Source organism: Ambystoma mexicanum, chromosome 4p (genome assembly GCF_040938575.1).
Source record: "Ambystoma mexicanum isolate Mex_15411 chromosome 4p, UKY_AmexF1_1, whole genome shotgun sequence".
Classification (NCBI taxonomy): domain Eukaryota; kingdom Metazoa; phylum Chordata; class Amphibia; order Caudata; family Ambystomatidae; genus Ambystoma; species Ambystoma mexicanum.
In genome coordinates this window covers 1010178683-1010199481 of record NC_090927.1, presented here as the reverse complement: position 1 = coordinate 1010199481, position 20799 = coordinate 1010178683, and the positions used below count along the sequence as shown (strand labels likewise).

General features: G+C 42.1%; 1 long non-coding RNA gene across 2 annotated transcripts in view; it reads left to right on the top strand.

Annotated features, from left to right (window-relative positions):
- Positions 1–20799, top strand: part of LOC138453595 (uncharacterized) — a 767559-nt gene that overhangs the window by 206378 nt on the left and 540382 nt on the right. For both annotated transcript variants that reach the window (XR_011260476.1, XR_011260475.1), the window contains exon 2: positions 4502–4579. This is a non-coding gene — a long non-coding RNA (uncharacterized lncRNA). The remainder of the gene's footprint in view (positions 1–4501; positions 4580–20799) is intronic.

Genomic DNA, 20799 nt, shown 5'->3' with positions numbered 1-20799 from the left:
ACCCAGGAACTACGACTCAGGTATGCTAGAACCCAGGAGTGCAAATAGAGTGTGACATCAAAACCAATATATGAAAAGGGATGTGGGGTAAGCACCTGACCGCGAGGAAAGTCGGCAAGCGCCTTACCCCCAATTGCTGTTACAGGTACTGACAGCGCTAAACCCACGTGGAGGGCAAGCAATGACAGGATCTGTGTACTAACACTCTTGATGGTATTACAGAAGGGAACTTAAGAACTGTACTCACGAGGACGAGATAAACCTCTTGAATGTCAGCTAGCCCACGAATCCTGTTGAAGAAACTGGGACCCCGAAAGGCTAGAACAGCAATGGAAGGAAAACTAAATACCTAAGTGGGAATAGTGTCTACAAAATAGTGAGGAAAACATAAGCATTCACACAGGAGCTAGCTACTACCGCACACCACACCTAATAATCAAAGGGAAAATAAATGCAGAAGTGCAGTGGAAAACATGGAATGGATCCTCTAGAAAGTAAGGATCAGGAGCAGGGAAAAACGAAATAACCTATGCAAACTTCTCCCTACCCCTCCAAGGAAAAGACAGGAAACTAAACTAAGAGGAAGGCTAAGGCAAATGGGTAACAGCAGCAAAGGACAGAGTCAAAGAAATATAGAACACAGACAAACTGGGCTGCATCTAAAAGGGGAAAGCACTGAGAATTGCTGCCTGCAAACAGAGGAAGACAAAAAGGGAAATCAAGGGAGCAGAAATCAATTAGCTCATGAATCCGAAATTCAGGGCGGAGGAAACAAGAAAACAGGAACAAGGAAGTAGGTACAAAGGCAAGGAACCAGGAACCAGGGACTAGTCAAAAACAGGAACACTGCAAACAATGACCAGCGCTGGACTGACGTGAGACTGAGGCTTTTAAAGCTGTTAAACGAGCACACGCCTCAGGTGTGCTGACTGCTGCACCTGCAGCCACAGGTGTTGCCTATCCTCCACCCAACCTTGTCCTGCAAGGGTGGAGGTGGAGCAGTGGGCCAGGCATTCTGGGAAGCACAGTCATTTGGTTAAAGAAGCATGCTGGCTGCCAAAAACCTGGAATGGATCCGGAAGGGAAGTAGTTTGGAAAATAGGGATTTAGCGCTCCCAATTCATTACAGCACTGTGGCATTAGGTTCGGAGGAAATGTCCAGCAAGGAATAAGCCCCAAAACATGCCCCCAAGTGGCGGGAACGGGAGCGAAGGGAGCGAGTCGTGACAGAAACGTACTGAAGACAGGACAGGGAGGAGAGAGGGAGAAGAAATAGATCAGCATGTTATACCCCAAAAGAGGGAAATAAAAGATAGTGGATCTCATCAGGAGTCTGGTGGAAATTGTATGAATGATCCCTAGCATTACCTCCAAACTTGTTTACCTTTACTGCCACTCGGTCGGGCAGAATTAACAGTGGTGGTGAGGTGGTGTTATTCCCCATTTACCAAGTCCACAGGACTCCATGGGAGGGGGTTGGGAATTTACATTGAGTAGCTAAATCTTGGAGGTAAATCCTCCACTTCACCTCCAAACTCGGATTTTGGCCATGCAGGAAAGTGACAATAATTACTACCATTTCACCACCCTTTTTGTGTGCACTTCTGACCTCGTAATGGAGCCAGTTATGTAGTTAAGAGTGGTTTGGAAATGCAAGATCATGACTGAGTGTGACCAATCTTGTGTGTTGTGAATGATGCAAATGTAATGAGTTAAAAAGAGGAAGTTGGATACAGTGGATGAGCAGAGTCACAAGGATCATTAGTTTGACAGTTCAACCACCCAAAGCTGGCAGAGGCTGTATCAGAGGAATGGAAAGAAAGTTGATTAGTTGGGCGCCAAGATTCCTGTACGGTGCCTGCTGAACATTTCACAAGGGTGGGACAAAAATAGATGATTGCAGATTCTAAAGGTGGGTGGTGGAAAAAATGAGCAGTGCAGGTTAGAAATACCCAGACAACCCTCCCGCAAATCTCTTGAGGGTTCGGTCTTGGAAGAAGGAGAGAATACAACAGCCGACTGTAGCAACTTGATTATAGATGATTCGTCTTTCAGTGATGGCAGGCAGAGGAGCGTACAGTAGACGAGGCAAACATTGAAAGTTGCTGTCTTAGGGGGAACTAATGGTCATTCCATACGTGACTTTAAAGACACAATAAGAAAGGGAAGATGAGAGAAAAAAAGAACGAGAATGGAGGGTGGGGATTCTCTGTGGAGGGCAGTGCTAGGAAGCTTGCAGCAGGTACTCATGTGTAAGTAGGCTTGGGTGTAGGGACAGAGACAGACCTTGTGGTCTGAACAATAATGAGTGTGTGAGAGCCAAAACAGTTTGTGGGAAAGATCATTAAATAGAGCAGGAGGTTAAGAATGCCTGACAATGCCCTAGGGTGATTTGCAAGAGGCACAGTGATCAAGAATGAGGTGGGAATATGGAAGGTTGATGAAGGTTGATGAATGTAAGTGACAAAAGGAAGCACTGTCTAACAAAGCACCCATAACTAGAGACAAAATAAAATTGAGTTACCTAAAAAACCGTGGGCCTCATTACGTGTCCAGCGGTAGCCGTGCCACTAAAACCTGCAGGCTGCTGCCAGACTTGTAGGGATTTACCAGCGCCGGACTTGCCGGAATTACCGGGGCATTACAGCCCTGGTGGTCCAGTAGTTCCGGCACCGGCATTCCGTTACCCCCCCCATTCCCGTGGAGTCCTATATGACTCCACGGGAATGGGGACCACGGAAACACCGGCACCATGCGGTAATGGTGCCAGTGTTCTGCATCTGTCTGCGGCCGGTGGGTGTGACGCCACACGGCCCCAGAACTCGTAGTTAGCCAGTCTGGAAAACGGTGCTGGTACAGTTTTACCGGCACCGTTATATCCGGACCGGCTAACTTGTTATGAGGCCCAGTGTTTTATCAAAGTACTTGGTCAAAGATGTAGCAGCTCCATGTTGCGGCTTCCATAAACAAACTGTATCTAACAAAATCCAAATTGGACGACCTGGTTTATATCACCTGAACGTCTCCTGTCATATGAAAATGGTCACAGAGCAGAGCACCATGGTGAAGGGGCTATGTTAGATATCCTGGAGCCAAATAGAGTTAAAAAAAAAAGGGAAGGAAGCTCTCGGCCAATCAAGGATCAGGAGGAGGGGTATGAAGAAAGTAGGATTACTTCAAGGCCATTAGTCATTGTCCAGAGCTAGAGGAGGAAGCATTGAGCTGCTCTACTGCTAGGCTGATAGGAACAGCGTTGACTCCCATTCAGGGAAGCTGATTTTGGAAGATCCTCCTGAGTGCTCTGAGAAGTGCCTAGAATCTAAGTGGCTTTATGGACCCCAAAAAGCACGTAGAACCTGACTTCCACTGAGAACCTTGTACAGTGCCTAAAACCTGAGGGGCCTGAGAAGCATGTCAAAATGTCTAGGTTCTATAAGGATTGTTAATGAGGCTGTAAGACACCTAGAACCTGACAGGGGTGTACGTTTTAGACAGCATCTGGAGATTTAGAGGGGCTCTGGGAAGCATGGAAAGTGGCAAGAACTTCCTGATGACTGCTAAAAAGTGAAAAAAGACCTAGAATTTCAGATTAACCTTATTAAGCTTTAGAAATAGTTTGAAAGGACTAGAGGGGCAAGCCTAAAGATGGCTATAATCTGGCAGGGGCATAGAGAAATATTAGAAAGTGCCTTGAGCCTGGGATGGGTACTGGGAAGTCTGAAAGATGCCTAGAATCTGAGAGGGGCATTGAGAAGATTTGAACGAAAATCACCTGCAGCCTGAGGGGACACAGACAAACCCACTGGGCACTCAGAACATGAGAAGGGTATTGAGAGGTTTTGGAAATTCTTCAGAGCCAGAGAAGGGCTCTAGTGAGTCTGAAAGATGACTAAGCCCGAGAAGGGCATTGTGACTTTTCTGCTGAGAAATTAGAAAGTACATGAACCCAGAAGAACTCAGAATTGTTAAATAGATTAAGACACCAAGTAGAGACTGGTAATATCAATAAATAAATAAAGAAGGGAACAACCAGACCAAGAGACTGAGTATGGTAATCCTGATAGAGGAAAGCGAAGTCTAACTATATGTAAGAGGCCTGGTCTTACAAAATAATACAGAATTACATTTAGAGGCAAAGTAACTATGTCCTTGTTCCATTAATACCACTTTGCCACAGCGCCATACAGTTTCCAAGATGGAAAATTACACTTGGAGCAAATCCGAATTTCAAGTTAATTTTAAGTGAGTGTTAAGACCTGCTTCATTGCAAACATTTAGCATTTAATACAAAATGTTAATCGGGGAAAAGATGTGATTATGGATGTATGGGAACAAAACACCTCAACAAACCCGCTTCCAATAAACTGTCCCAGCTAATCAAAGCCCCAAATCACAGCGTCCTAAAATATTATTATTGCTGATTGTTTTTGAAATTTGGTTCGTTGTTTTAATTACATTTTAATCCAAACTCTAATTCATTTTAATTGGCTCTAATTTACAGGTTCATGGTTAACTCTGTTTTTGAGAATTCAGAAACCGGCGGCCCCAAGACACCAGTGGAGCAGAGCGTTGATATTGGGTGAGAAAATATTGCATTATTGCTTACATTGAAACCATGTGCGTCTCTTGCATGAATTGCCCTATTGACATCATGTGCAGTCAATTGTGTGTGACATGTGTACGTGCTATGTGATTCAGTATTCTCTTGTAATTAAGTTTTGCATATGAAGAACTTCATGCAGGTGCCTCATTACTAAACATGCGCTTCCCGCGCAAATGTCTTATGGTGCCAACTTCCCTGGAGAGGGGTGCAAATCACTAATGCATAAGCAGCTGCAAGGACCATTCCTGATAATCTAATAATAAATGGAAGCGCAGTCATTCTGTGGGTACAGACTTTCAAGAGGGAGGTGAGTGCCCGGGCACCATGGGCCAGATTACAGAAACTGCACCATTGCAAATGCAATTTTGCACAGTATTAGTACTAGGGAAAAGTTTGCCCTAGTGCAAAAAACATTTGCACAATATTAGAAAACCTTTGTACAATTACAATTACAAGTGCAGTTTTACATAGTAGTAGCACTAGGGCAAAGTTTTTCCTTGGCAAAATGCTCTTCTTTCAATGATATTGCACCAGGGCAAAGTTTTCCCTAGCGCTAATACGGAATGTTATTAGCACTAGGGCCAACTTTGCCCTGGTGGAAAAATGCATTCAAAGAGTATGTTTTTTGATGTTGCATTAGGGCAGTTTTTGCCTCAGTGTTAATACCATGCAAATGTGCACTTGCCATGGTGCAAAGGTTTTCTAATGTGGCCCCAATGTTTTTGGCAAACTTTGCCCTAGGTCGAACACTGCGCTAAATTGCACACCCACTGGTGCAAAGTTTCTGTAATCTGGACCCATTTGACCACTGCATGAGGGGCGCATCATGGCTTGGATAATCCAGAAGGTTCTATGTGCTTTCATCGTCGGGCAGTATTACGACTGCCTTTTAAAGGTGTATAACATTTCGAAAAATGTCATCAATTAATATTTTTGTTTGGGGTGCAACCCCCCAAATCTCTACTCCTGGCCCTATTTTTTACTATTCCCGACCCCCCAACATCTTATCTATCCTTTTCCACTCCCCAAAAAAATGTAAAGACATTTTTCATATTTGTATTCACGTTTAAAAGGCAGTCGTAATACTGCCTGACGATGAAACAACAGTATACGATCCAGAAGCACCCCAGTATGTTCTGGTTCTAGTCATGTATGTTGTATTGAAAACATGTAGAGTTAGCTTATAGGTCTAACGTTCTGTAACATCCATAATATGATGCCACAATGTAATGCTGAAAATAAAATGTGTGCAAGATTACTACAATATACCACTGCAGAATAAAATGAGCAGGGTTGTTTATAGGAATTGTGCATTCAGTTAATACGAACATTGTTACTCAATATCAGTCATTTATTTAGACCCACCCTTTGAATCACAGCACCCGGTAGTATTTTATAGTTCAATATATCAAGCACCTTGTCATCAGAAGAGCCCCCGGGGCATGGTTATTCCCATACTTCTGCCATGAAGATATGCGATATCTCCTCTTATCGACATGTCACTCCAGAAGGACAGTCGGAAGGCTAACCATGTTAATTAATATGGTGACCTTTCAGCTACGCGAGACACCTGCAACCGTAGGCCCTTCAAGTGTTTTAGACTACTACTTCCGCCAGCCATAGCCGGAATATTCAATGGTAAGGGATCATAGGTGTCATAGTCCAAAGCCTCTGGGGTCCCACAGGTTTCAAACCCCAAGGCTATGCGCTCGTATCACACGCTCACGCACTGGGTACAGCACTTCAGGACAATTCCCTTAAAGAGACTTATCATAATCAGGCATGCACACAGACACGTAGCCCACTCCGTCTCCAGACATGCACTCATTACATACAGGCCAGAACCTATTGTGGTCCACCACACATCATGCTTTCATGTATAGTGTACACGTCGCCCCTTGACCTTCCTCAAGGGCTGTTGCCCTGTTGAATTGTTCAAAAGAAATCAAGAACATGAAGCATATGTCGGCTTTGCCGCCATACTTTTAATGGCTGGCGTTAATATATATGTAATTCCTTTATTTTTTAAAACATTTTCTGAATGCATTATTGCTGGTTGTAAATAGATGAATCTATTCATTGTATTCTTATGTGCAGAGAATGGCAATCACACAATATGTATTTTTGCAATGCATTTTCTGAACATATAAGAATGCATCTAGTGATTCAGATGTGTAAAATGTTCTTACTATTAATCCCAAACATTAATGTGCAACTTTGTGTGATAAGTGTATTGTTTGCAGCCGGGATATTGCACAATTTAACCGCCTCTATTTTTGTGTAATGTTCTGGAGAGAGGCACACCTTTGCACACTCCCAAACAAGCCTGCAGTGCTACAGGCCCTACTAGTGGTAAATGGGCACTGCAGACATGCAAATAACATACCCTCCCATGACATATTGTTGTGAGCATTAAAGGTTTCTGTGTGCTATGGTTTTAATGATATTGATGCGCTTTCCATGGCTTTTTGTGACATTGCGATGCTGGCGTTAATTGGAACTTTCTGCTTTATATCTGTGTGCATTGTTACTCTTTTTGAATGAGCTTGAGACCAGTTGACCAATTTAGAATTATATTGGCATTTCTCCAGCTTTGCTGAAAATGTTTTCGGTTGCAATTTATTCCTATTGTGATATTTAGATTTCATGAATCTTTTCCACTTATTCTATGTTGGGTGATAATGTTGTTTGCTGCCTTTTTTATTTGAGGAATGGACGTTCTTACTCCGTCCATCCATTTCTCGCGAGGACCATGATTTTTACTGCCCCTGAAGCATCCTAGAGAAATGAATGCAGGTGTTTTCTGAATTGTCCCCAACACCTCTTAGTCGTGTCTCCAATTTTGGTTCATGTTTCTTCAAGGTCTGCATTTGTCTTGCAATGATCAGAGTGTGCATTTTTATGGGTCAGGATTCTGTCTCTGCAAGAAATCATTTGGATGTGATGTCAGGCAATATTTTGTTCTGGCCAAGCGTTCTGTGTGCTTTAAATCACGCATGCATCATAAGTCGAATACCGTTGGGAAGTAGCGACCCACTGGTTGAACTACCGTTTTGTGTGATAGCACGTGTGCTCAAAAGCAATACAACTGCCCAGGTTTTCCAGAGGTGTTCTGATTCTAAGCACTCTGTGCCGCTATGGTTCCTTCATATATGAAGTCTCTTAATGTTTAGATCATGGAACGGATGGAGTGCATGGAACGGATGGAGTGCATGGAACGGATGGAGTGCATGGAACGGATGGAGTCGACGGAACATATGGAGCAGATGGAACGGGTGGAGTGGAGTGAATTGAACGGACCAATCGAATGTCTCGGATGGCGTGGATGATGCGGATGACACAGACGGCGCAGATGTCACAGATGTTATGGATGGTACAGATGCTGCGGATGGCGCGGATGTTACGGATCTGACGGATGCTAAGGTTGGTACAGACGTTGCAGACGGTGCGAATATTATGGATGATGCGGATACTACCGACGATGCGGATGCTACGAATGATGCGGATGCTACAGATGGTCCAGGTGCTACGGATAGTGTGGATGCTACGGATGGTGCGGATGCTGCAGACGATACAGATGCTGCGGATGGTACGGATGCTGCGGCAGATGGTACATATCTGTATCTCTTATATATGCTAGGTACCTGTATCCCCATGCTATCTGTATCACATGTTTACCCCTATCCATCCTCTCGCTTTATATACGTATGCCGCTATGTATGCCCCCACTGTCCTGCTCTCGTGCCTGGTCTCAGGCGCTTTACTGACAACCACCATATCACACTTCTATGCTTACTCTCTCCTATACACCATCACTCAACTAGAACACAGCTATACCATGATAAATTCGGACTAGCTGTTCTTATACTAACATGACCCCACGAACACCTCATCATCCTAATAAAACACAGCTAGCTGAGTATATTCCGGCTAGTTTAGGCGTCTCCTCAGGCCTAACGCAGCCAGAACTCATTCTGGGTGTCCACCCTCCAAACTGAACATATCCAACTGATTTCCTCAGCACCACACCTAGTGCTAAGAAGCAGCTATCATGCAACAACTACACCAGCTGCACACATATCCGGTGCGCCCATGCACCATACGACATGCTCTCTCTCTCTCTCTACTGACTTGAAATGCGGTTCCCGAGGGCGTTCAACCTACCAGCACTTTGAGGTCATACCAATGATATATAAGGTTCTATATAAATGCCAAGTGACATAACATAACATAACATAACATGTTCTAGGTAGGTCATAGTGCTGATTCGTGTTCATTCATTTCGGCATAGATGTGATGCCTCACTAGTTTTCAGAAGTCATTCCCTGACGAAGACGTTATAAAGTGTTCATACACGATGAAACGGTTGGGTGTTGTTGAAGACTCCGGTATTGGCCAGCAGTTGGAAATATGAGAAGTTGAAGCAATCCTTGTTGATCTTGGCCATTTAAGCTTGTCAATTTTTTCAGTTTTAAATATTGTTGTCAAATAGTCAGGATGCGTTGGTGGTGGGTTTTGAATGATGTGTGATTGAAGAGTGTGTTTCTTTTGGATGGTTGTCCTGTTGTCTTTTGGGAAGTTTTTATTCTGTTAGGTCCATTTATCACTGTTGTCTGTTTGTCATGTATGATGTTTATTTATGTATGAATGCATTCTTTCACATATTGCATAATTAAAATAATGTAATTTCATAAATAATTTCTCCAGATAATTTTCTGAGACTACAAGATGTCTTTACCCGCATCCGTGCGTAGTAGGGACACATGCTTTCTATTAGCTTCAATATTTTGTTCTGGAACAAAGGAAACGCAACAGGGTGGACACCTAATAAGGCCAGTCGATGAAAAATTGTATGTAGAGTGTTAGTAGGATATGTAATAGGGTGCAGAGGAGGCAAAGCTACAACTTATACTCTGTTTTTTTATGATGGGGTATTTATTATTCTTACTGTTGTACCATTTGAGCCTGTCTAATAAATTCTTCGTACAGTGTCTGAAATACAGTCACACTGTTCATTAACATGCTCCTTCATGTTTAAGTAAGTCTGCAGAACATGGCGGCCACCTTGGACTGGTGTCTGAGAGTATAGTTTATTGCTTTTTACATCTATTTATCAGTTACAGAAACTCCTTACTTTTAGACCTGGGAACTTACTTGAATTTCTTTTCAGCTTTTGCCTACCAAATCTGTTTTGATATATACCACCCAAGGACTATAATGCTTTTTGCCTCATCACGTCTATGCTGATAATTGACATATATAAATATTGCAGCCATTTTGGACCATTTTCCACTCAGCCACTTTGCGTTCTGTCCATGCTGCACTGCCGACCTGGGAAATAGAACCTTAATGATGTCGCTCCTATGTATGCTGTTACATCTGTTCATCGAACTATCTAGAAAACATGTACTTTTAATGTACTTATAGTAGCGAATTACAGCAGTATTCTGGTTGGTATTTTGGCTTGGTGTGCCTTGACGGATACTGTTACTAAAATTTCTCATATTGATCCTCTGGATGTCCTATTTTCAATCTTTGGATTTACTCTGGGTATGACCCTTTTTTTATTACCTTGGCATAGACTTTGGAAACTATACTTGAACCTTGCTGGTAATGATTTGATGTGATTTTTTGGGTGGTCTCTACTGTTGTATATCATGAGGGAACGCTCTGACCTGGCCATACTGTCCACTACGGTATGACTGTACTTGGTATTAATACATATTTCTCATCTCTTCTATGATGTTATTAGATGACTCAACTACACTATCTCCTTACCTCTTCTTGCAGATTATTGGGGAAGACCTTGATTAAAACTACAAGTCGATGTGCTCTTTTTGGATACCTATCTTTTGGATACTATTACTAGGTGTATCAAATTACTACCTCACTTACGCTCAGATTTCAAAAACTATGATTGACTTTGTTTACGAATATTCGTTATGTTTATCAATATTCTAACAGATTAAGTTTTGTGCTCCTAAAGAATGGTGAATACCCAAAACGCGTTGGGCTATAAAAATTTGGTTCGAATTGAATGTTGGGTTCTCTTTCATTTTTTTGAATTGAATTGCTTACTTGACATATTGTGGTCTTATCATAAGTAATGTCATACAATTCCTTTGGATCACCTTTTAACTACTTGCTCTAAATCTCATGATGGTTGACTGTTTTTCAGTAGATTGGTGTGGGGGGCACAAAAGTGTCTTAGTAATTAAGACGCGCATCCGTAAGTGCACCGTAAGTGCTGTGCTGTTGTGCTGGAAAGACTGAGCGTTTGAAGCCTTTTGGAACTTGGCAACTTCTGTTCTACTCTTCGTTTATTGAGGATTATTACTTGGACTCCTATGCACAAGAGGAAGTCCTGTGCTGCCTGATTGCGGCGAAAGTCATTAGAAGACTCCAGTACCCAGAGTAATTATATTGAATGGGACTTTTATGTAGTTATACTCTGTTGGGACCTCTGTGTTGGGACTCTGTGTAGACTCTGTTACGCTGTAACGTAGAATACGTGTCTCATTCTAGTTTTGTTCTCTTCTCTCTCTAGAGTCCTTACTTACGTTTTCTGGCTCCACCCCCCTTGCTCCCAGCAACCCAGCAACTCCATTTAGCACCCGGTGCACGCGCATCCGCGCGTGCATCCGGAAGTGCACCGTAAGTGCGTGATGTTGTGCTGTTTGGGTGTGCGGGGAAGCGAATTGGCGAGAGCTGGTGGTGAATATCTGCTTTATTTTGAAGTACACTGTGTGGTTGAAATTTAAACTGTAGTTTTGTTGGTAAGTAACTGGAAAAATATCAAGTGAGGCTTCTAAGTAAAAATCATGATGAAAGGTCTTTACTCATTACGTACAGATATGCCATCGCCTACACAACTACAGGGCACGAATAGAAAAGCGATTGATATTACGTTCAAAAGACGCGATGTAACTAATACATGTTCTACGCTCAATGCTCGTTCAAAGAAAGCAGTTTTTATGGATTTGTCAAAGACAACTAGACATTCAGACATCCATAAGTTTTGTTGTGATAAGCGTGTAGACGCTCAGGATGTGTTGATTGTAAAGAAAAAACTGTCAGCACTAGCTCAAACACCGGAGTGTTCTGTGGCTGCAGGCTCTGCAAAATCTTCTCTCCAAATCAAGCCGGTAGTAGAGGATAAAATACTCGAGCATAATGAAATGAAAGCCTCGGCTTTAAACAAATCATGTCAACAAGATGGCAACTGGGTAAAAAGCAAGCAGTTGCCAATTGTGAGTAATCAAAGTGAACAAAATGTGGGGGGATGTGTTTGTAATACTTCACTTTCTGTAAGTGTTGTCCTTGAGAATGCGTTAACTGCCCAGGTTGTGGCAGACGGTCTTGGAGATTATGATAAGATTCTATCTCCCATTCCGTCTGATTCACCGCGGGGCAAAAAGTATGGGGAGTGCGGTTGAATCTCTGCACATGGTTGCAAACTCATTAGTTGTGATTGACTTGGAATCAGGTGGCTCTTGCTTTCTGGACCGAGATGAGTCTCAAAATCTTTCCTGTTTACCTGATTTATTCCCAGATTTAAGCCAAAATAATTTGATTATGGCCATTTCATTTACAACCCCTACTCCGCGCAATGTGAATGCCCTAAGTGCTCCTGTAAATTCTACAAACTCATCAGCAAATTCTAATGAAATGATTGAGATCACATTAAATGCCATCAATATGGCGATATTATCATTGTCAAAATTGTTTGAGACACTTGACATGAAATTAAATCTCCAAGCAACCGAAATTAATGCAATTCTTACTTAGCAAAAAGCCTTTGATCTATTAAGAGTTCCAGAGAGCGGAAGCCAGATCTCCCGGTTATGACAGTGGTGCAAAAACTAAATTATGCGCTGAGAAAAGTACTCAACCGAAAGAGCGTTCTAAACTCTCCTCTTCTGCAAAGGGCGTTGAAGTGGTGAGCAGACTTGTTTTTCGATTTTCTAATTCATAAATCCAACTAATGCACATTTTCTTTAGCAAATGTTGGCAATAGCACAATCCTCCAAATTAGTTTAGTGGATTCCACTTATTATATATTATACTGGCCGATTTGATACCATTTATATGAGGGGCATATATATCGATTTATATATTGTGGCAAATCTGGATAGTTTGACCCTTCTCCCGAGAGGAGATCCACCCCCTTTGAGGTTAACGAGGTGAGCCTGCTAAGCAAAGCCCCTCCCTAGGGGTCTAGGCAAGTGATAGTTCATTGGGAGTGACTCCCCTCTTGGGGACAAGGACTCCCCTTGCAATAAGGAACTCTCAGTTCAAAACACACTTTCTGCCTATATGGGTGCTGGAAAGACTTTGATATTTCCTGTTATGACTATTACCAACAAACACCCTTCTTTCACTCTGTTGGCTTCCGGTAATGCTGAACATCACCTGAATACCATAATCAAAGAAGGGCACAATTATTTTGTTCTGATGAAGTGCACAAGATCAGAGTGGACTATGAATTGGAGTCCCCTATGCCGAGGTGGGTCTCTCTAGAGATGACGTCCTGGAGGGGCCAGAGCTATGCCAAGTCACGGAATTAGCATCGACTTGGAGGGAGCAAGACCTGCTAGCTGGAGGCTGAGAGGTGGGTACTCTGACCGAGGAGGAGGCTCCTGTCGGAGAGGAATGTCTTCCATGGTGGCGTGACCACTAGAGAACGGTGGTATCATGCAGCGCTCACTGACCTGTGGTCGATGTATCTGGGAAGAGCTGGAGACGGTGTGCGTAGTGGAAATCCCTTATGCCATCCGGCCCCTGGATAGTAACAGGTGACCGTGTGGTAAAAAGGAAAACCTCAGTTAAACAGAGAAAATGAAGGTCTCTGCTGATCAAACGGTGTAGTATAGTGGAAGCCGCCATGTAAATGACATGCAACCGTGTCCAGCAATCAGGGGTTAGCGGGTGGCAGAGCGGAGAGCAGGTATTGCAAGAAAGACAATTTTGGGAGATAGCGGATGAGCAATAATACAAAGTTCGCAGGGAGAGCAGGACGTAAAGGTTGAAGCGGGTACTAGAGGCTAGATAGTCGTGGAGACTGGAGGGAAGGAAAGCGTGAGACAAGGAAACTGGCATTCTGCTGAGAAGTAGCAACGTGTCATCCTACCTTCCTGAAAGCATTTTTCTATGTGTTTGTGTGTCCTGTGACGTGCGCTGCAGTCCCACAGTGGTTCCCTGTGGTACAGCTAGAGCATTCTTCCAGTGCTCATTTCAAAGGTCAATCTGTTCGCCATCTTGGAGGAAGTACTCTGCAATGATTGCAGAGATTCTTCAACTAGGCCCATAAAGACGATAGATTCTGACAGGTGGTGGGCTTGGTGCCCTGCAACCTATGCCGAGATGAGACAAAGGAAAATAGACCTTGTCCCTGAGCTCCACACGGCAAGTGTTTTTCTCGACGAGTAACAAGCAGGAAGTGGACACTTCAAAAGTGAGGACGCTGGTGAGGGCTAAAAAACTTCGGTTTATAATAGTGCCGTAACCGGCAGCAGTACGAGAGCCTGAGGGAACGGGACAGGCATCCGACCCATCTAAAAAGGAGTGAAAGAGATATGAACACTATATATCAAGGCAGAGGAAGCCACCAACAGCTCAAGAGTCTAAGAGAGCCGAATAGCAACATGACCTATGTACAAAGGAGTGAAATGAATACATGTGCTTTATGTCAAGACTTGGAAAGCCAAAAAATATATGAGGAACTGATCAAATTGGACATGCATACTTCATACAGGGAAGAGTTTATAAAGAGTGTGAATGCTCTCCAGCAAGGCTAGTAAAGCCAACTGGGTAATGGGAACCTGCAATACCCATGCGGGTAGATGCCCTATGTTAGTTTAATTGGACTCAGAACCAATATACATACCAAAGAATCACAGCACTTTGAGGAGTCCCAGTACCACAAAGGTGGGATACAGAGACGTGTGTTTAAAGAGATTCTGGAGGTATTTGACTAGTGGTAAACTCTGAGAAAAGTAAAATAGGATTTCTTCTTCTTATCCAAGGGTGAAGAGAAAACAACACAAATTATATTTGTACTTTTAACCAACATACTCTATACGCATTCTGTGAACTGTGATCATATGAAATTAAATGTGAGTTAAGGGGCTGGAAGGGCTACAGGGGCGCAGGCCCTGTCAGGCTGCTGCAGGGGGAGGGGCCTGGAAGGGCAATTGCAGGTAGGGGGGTGGACCAAGTTCAGGGGTAGACTAGACTAGGGGGGATCTGTTGCCCTGTAAGACTCTGAAGGAACCAGTCAGCCAGTCAAGAGGCAGACAGGGAAATTAGCAGGGGAGGTTGAAAAGGAAGGAAGAAGAGAAAAGGAAGGTCTTGAGGAGCTTCCGGAACTTAAGGAGATCCGGATCAAGTCTGAAAGGGGCAGGGAGGCCATTCGAGATGGAGGCATCTGCAGAGGAGAGAGACCTACCTCTCTGTTTGGAAAAGTGTCTGATCTGCAGAGTTGGAGCTAGATGACCGAAGGGCTCTAGCAGGATGACATCACTGATTACATCACTGATTACATCATGAATGAAATCAATGATGAGATCAGTAATTCCATCAAATATGACATTGCTGATTAAATAAGTTAGAATATTTTTGTTGCGCTCTTTTGATACATATTTTATTTTATTACACTTAACAATAATGACAACATGACATGGAACAATACACTTATACAGAAGAATTATATGATTACGTGTGTAGAATTCATTTGTAGTACTTATCAATTTATAAACTTTAAAATAAAAATATGTAACATTATACAAATGGTTTGAATTTCATATATTGGTGAGCAATTGCAATACTTCATTGCAGGAAAAGTACCTGATTCTGGTGAATATATTGCAGGTATTTCAAACACAATATAATAAGTATAAGTAGTAGTAAAACAAAATCAGACTAGATAGAAGTAAAAATATGTTTAATACTAAGTGTAATGAAAATAGTCAATGTTTACATTAAAATTTACAATTCTCATTATTGTTATAACATTACATGAACACATTGTAATTGTCCTTGTATTCTGATTGTAAATATAATGTACATTTCTTGTAATTATTTTGAAATGTATATTCTGTCTGTGTGAGTTAATGCTCTTGATGTATGTTATGTCCCTGTAACCTAAGAGAGGTGCCCAGATGCCTTTGGGCCAGGCGCGCTCTACAAATAAATAAATACAAATACAAAATACAAATTGTTTTTTAAATGGCAAGTTTTATTTTTTAAAAATCACATATGAAAGAAAGTACGTGCCCATGTGCATTGTGATTGTATATAATCTAAGAGTTCGAAGTTTGGTTAATAGACAAACAAATACAGTTACGTATACTGCATAATTACATGTATAGAAAAGAAATGAAAATTACTAACATTTTTAGTCATTTTTTTTCAAAATAAATAATTAATTTGTATTCAAATATATCAGATTTCATTCAAAAGTACATTAATGCTTACATAATATTCTTCTTTGTAATAATGTTCATATGTACTTACAATTGTATACCGCACACTACATTTAAATAAACCAGGGCAGAATAAATCGTACTGTGTAAATATGAAATATGTAAAAATATATTATGTTAAAAAAACGTTGGCATATTTCAAAATGTAATCAATCAAACCAGTGATATCAGTGATGCCATTAGTGATGTCATCAGTGATGTCACGTATGATGTAATTAGCAATGTCATCAGTGATGTCATCCTTGTGGATTTGTTTGAAATTTTGATTGCTGAATTTCAGGGGTTTTGGCACATTAAATCTAATCACCTTGATTCTCTCATAACCAAGGTTTTTTTCACTGAATAAATATATATACACATATATATATTCACTGAAAAAACGTTGTTAAAGCGACGTTATGGTTACAAGTAAAGCCGAGAAACCTCAGAAATTCGCCAGTTATGGTAAGCTAAGCAACCGTAACTCGCACCACCACCGTGCACTACTGAGACTAACACCCAGGACATCAAAGATGACATCACACATGTCATTGATGACATCACTTATGACATCACTTGTCTGGGCCACTTGTTTTTGTTCACTGACATATCTAGGCCAGGTGGTTTTGTTCACTGACAGTCAGAGTATTCAAATTCAAAAGGTGCTATATAGCTAGACGTTAACCTTGTCATATGTTCTTAAAGTACTTTCCTTAGGGTTTGGTCTCAGCTCATCGTGCACATACATGGGGCCATAAGCAGGCCTCAAGCACGCAATTTATTAGTATACATGAAGATAAACTTTAATGTTATTAACATTTTCTGGTAATGCTGTTTCTTTCTTCCTTACTTTAGTTTCCTTGTATGTGCCTCTGATTTGTATGCATTTTGGGTCTTCATATGTATTGGTTGTACTAGCACAAGTGTGTAGTAAGTCTTGAATTGTTAGCTAGTTATTACATTTTTTACATTACTCCTGATATGGTAACATTCATTATTTTACTATCCAAAATTACAGGTTTATAAATATTGTACTTCTGTGGTGCATGCTGCAGCCATTGCCTATGTTTATGTATGATTAGGTTCCTGTATTAACAACACTCCAATATAATGTTTTGTTTAGATGAGTACATTCTTCAATAGATTAAGTAATTCATGATAGGTCTCCCGATCACCCCTGACATCTTGTTACCAACATTATAAACACAAACCGTTGTAGTGACTTTTCATCAAAATGAATTTCATATGTGATGTCATCAGTAACATTTGTGATGTCATCTTTGATGCCCTCAGTGTTAGTCTTAGCAGTATACTGTGGTGGCGTGAGTTATGGTTGTTTAGCTTGCCATAGCTGGTGAATTTCTGAGGTTTTTTGTTTTTACTTTTAACCATAACATCCCTCTAACAATGTTTTTTCATTGAATTTCATAGGTTTTTATTAGTGCAACTTAACCATAACATACCTTTAAACAAAGTTTTTTTAGTGAATTTCAGAGGTTTTGATTAGTGCAACTTAACCATAAACGTCCCTTCCACAACGTTTTTTCAGTGAATTTCATGGGTTTTTACAAGTGCACCCTTAATTTCCTACAACTTACTAATATTATACTTACCCCAAAATAACAAAGTTCTTGTCCAATTTACAAAGTTTCGCCTTAATACTAAGCCATTTGTCACCTTCTAGCATAATTTTTAATAATTCTATACACTTTTTGCAACTTTTTCCACTGTTTTTACATCCGTCAGTGTCCGCGAATGCCTGACATCATTGCAGAACTTCTGAACAGTGTCACGTGACCACGCACTCGCCAGTGGCATGATGACGTGTTCGCGAATGCGTTCAGCACTTCGCGATCAGGTCCGTGCTTCAAGGACAGTTCAGAACTGCATTTTCTACTGATCTAGAAACTTTGAAGCTATTCTTACTCATTATCCATAAACAATCTAGTACACAGCACATACTTTGAAGAATATTAGCAAAACTGCTATTTATCTTCAAAATGGCATCAGCTATTGCCATTCCTCCTAGCCAAAAGCCACCACCACCGGCTGGAGGACCTACACAACAAAAAAGCACAGTACTTCCAAAGACAATGAAGAGGACCAAGAAGATGAGGTAGAGGAAGTCCCTACCTCTAGCACCAAGATAGAATCATGGGTGTGGCAGTTATTTACAACTGCTGGGAATGTACCAAAGGCTAAAGCTACCAAAATGAAAAGCACTGAGTGTACTCAGTCACGGATTACCTGAACAGTACTCCTACAGGACCACCTTCATGCGCCACCACACCCAATACAACCACTGCAATGCTCTCAGAAATGCTGTTCCTTTCTTAGCAAGTAATAGGCTGTCTTCCTCCACCTCATCTTCCTCAACCAGTACTGTACCTACAACGCCTTCTTCTGTGGGACACAAAATCCCACCAGCTACCTTGCAAGTCTGAAGAACTCATGGTGGCAGCAAGTAAGACAGACACAAGTGTTCACAGTTCAAGGGTGTTAATTGAAGAATGGTTGCAGGGCGGAAAAACACTTGAACTAAACCTAAATATAAAATGGGAGCAAGCGTCAACCATCAAATGAAAATAAGGCAGTCCTAGTGGCATTGTATCAAAATAAAATGGCCTATACTAAGAAACCTATTGCCAAACCTCAAAGCAAATACAAGAAGGGATGTGGGATAGTTTACAAGAAAAGAAAGAAAGAAGTGCTCTCAAATTATGTCAGGATGCAGCAGCTTGGGTCTCCCTTCCCCATGTTTTGAGCACGGGGCAAGATGGGATCTTGGAGCACAGTATAGTCTCAGGCTTCTCCAGCACAAGACAACAGTTCTAATGGCAGCTCTCAGGACCGTCGATGGCCAAGTCTCGTTTCCTTGTAAGTCTCTTGCCTTAGAGGACCTGACGTATTCAAATAACAAAACAAATAAACAGTCTCTTTTCCGGGGGCTTTGGGTGACAACTTGCACAGCGGGATTCCCCTCTTCTGGGTGCAAATCCCCAGAAAGTTCCTTAATGATATCAATACACCGGATAGCTTTGCTCTCTCGCTTTCGTCAGGCCTCTCAGGTTCCAAAATAAAGTTCAAACAAAAGAGTTCCTTCAACAATCGTAATATCCTTTTTAACTGTTCAACTTGGAAATCCCTCAGTCGGGTTCACTCGTGTCAACACACTGTTTCTTGGGAATTCACACTTGCCCCCTTCTCATCAGCATCCCTTGGTCGGATTAACTCTTACCAACTTCATATTCACAAATGGTTACGGGATTAATTTCCCTTGCTTTCCAATGTGGCGGGATTCACTTCCCTTGCTTTCTTTTTAGTTCGTAGATCAAAGACTTTCAATTGTACAGGGATTTTACTAGACCTCCTGTATGACCACTTTGACCTCTTTCGGCAACTCTCCTATGGCCTTCTTGTACCCGTAGTTTTGCTCTGATGGGAATCGACCAGAGTGTCTCAAGTTAGCACCCACGTGGTGCCAGCTTCCCTTTGTAGCTGGTCTCCCCTTAACCATTTTTACAGTCCTTTACACAGTTCATTAAACTTGGTTCAAATTTGCCACTTTGCACTTCTCTTTCAACACAGCCCGGTTCTCATTGGTTCTCCCCTCGACTCACCTGCTGTGTTAAATCGCGTGGCATTCCTCTTCATTGGAGTCAAGGCCGGTACCATGGTCGTGGGAGCTTCCCTCTCTCCTGCTTATCGGCATATGCTTACCCAGTGTACTGTTGACATCTGCTGCAAGACACTTGTGCTATTGTTTGCGGTCTTAGGCTCTCTGCCTCGAAGGTTCTGTGGGTCTGGGACGAAAAAGGCAAGGTCACTTCTCTCCTCACCACTGTCTCGATTCCTGACACCACTCCCCGAGGACCCCATCCAGGTGAACCTCCCTCACTGGTCCACCCCCAGGAACTGGATCCAATAGTGATGGCCGTGTCCTGGCCGCCTGGATGACAGATCCCCGGGGACTAGCTAGCGAGACACCTTTAGGTTTCTCACACAAGCAGTAAAAGAGGCTGTTGATCCATATCTGTCAAAGACAACAGTCCTCTGTATGTACTGCAACATACCATTCTGCGGGGGGGGCAATTTTGAAGTGCTTTTGAAGCTGTAATCAAGGAGCATAAGTAACACTGCACCCTACCTTAGATTTAACACACATGCTACATCTTCCCCTGTCCACCTGCCCCTTCATATTAGTGCTTGGTGCCTCTTCCCTTATGTCCCTTCGTACCTTATGTCTAACCTCTGCTGCCAAAAAAATACAAATAAATAAAAAAACAGAAAAAGCTTCCTTTAGGAACGACCTTTCAAAGTTAAAAAATAGAACAAAAAAATAATCTTATAGACTCCATCTACTTTACATTTCTCAGTAAAGTACATAGACTCAATATTTTCCAACATTACCATTAGCATTTTGTGTTATGCTAATGGGAATAATGTGGCATTCATCCCCCATTCCAGGGTCTGGAACGAGGGATAACGGCCCGCCAGCCCAAGTTATCAGCCCAAGTGAAGCAAGGGCAGATAACAAGGGCTTCGGACCATTATCCCCGTTCCAGCCCATGCAATGAGGGATGAAAGCCATAGCACCCTGGGTTGCCAAAGTGGTAACCCGGGGTGCTAAAAAAAGGATTTTTCTTCCTACACCGGAACACACGCGGCGTCCGACTGTAGGAAGGAAAATCCTTTTCCAAGAAGGCAGTGGCGTCACCAGGAATCAAATTTAGG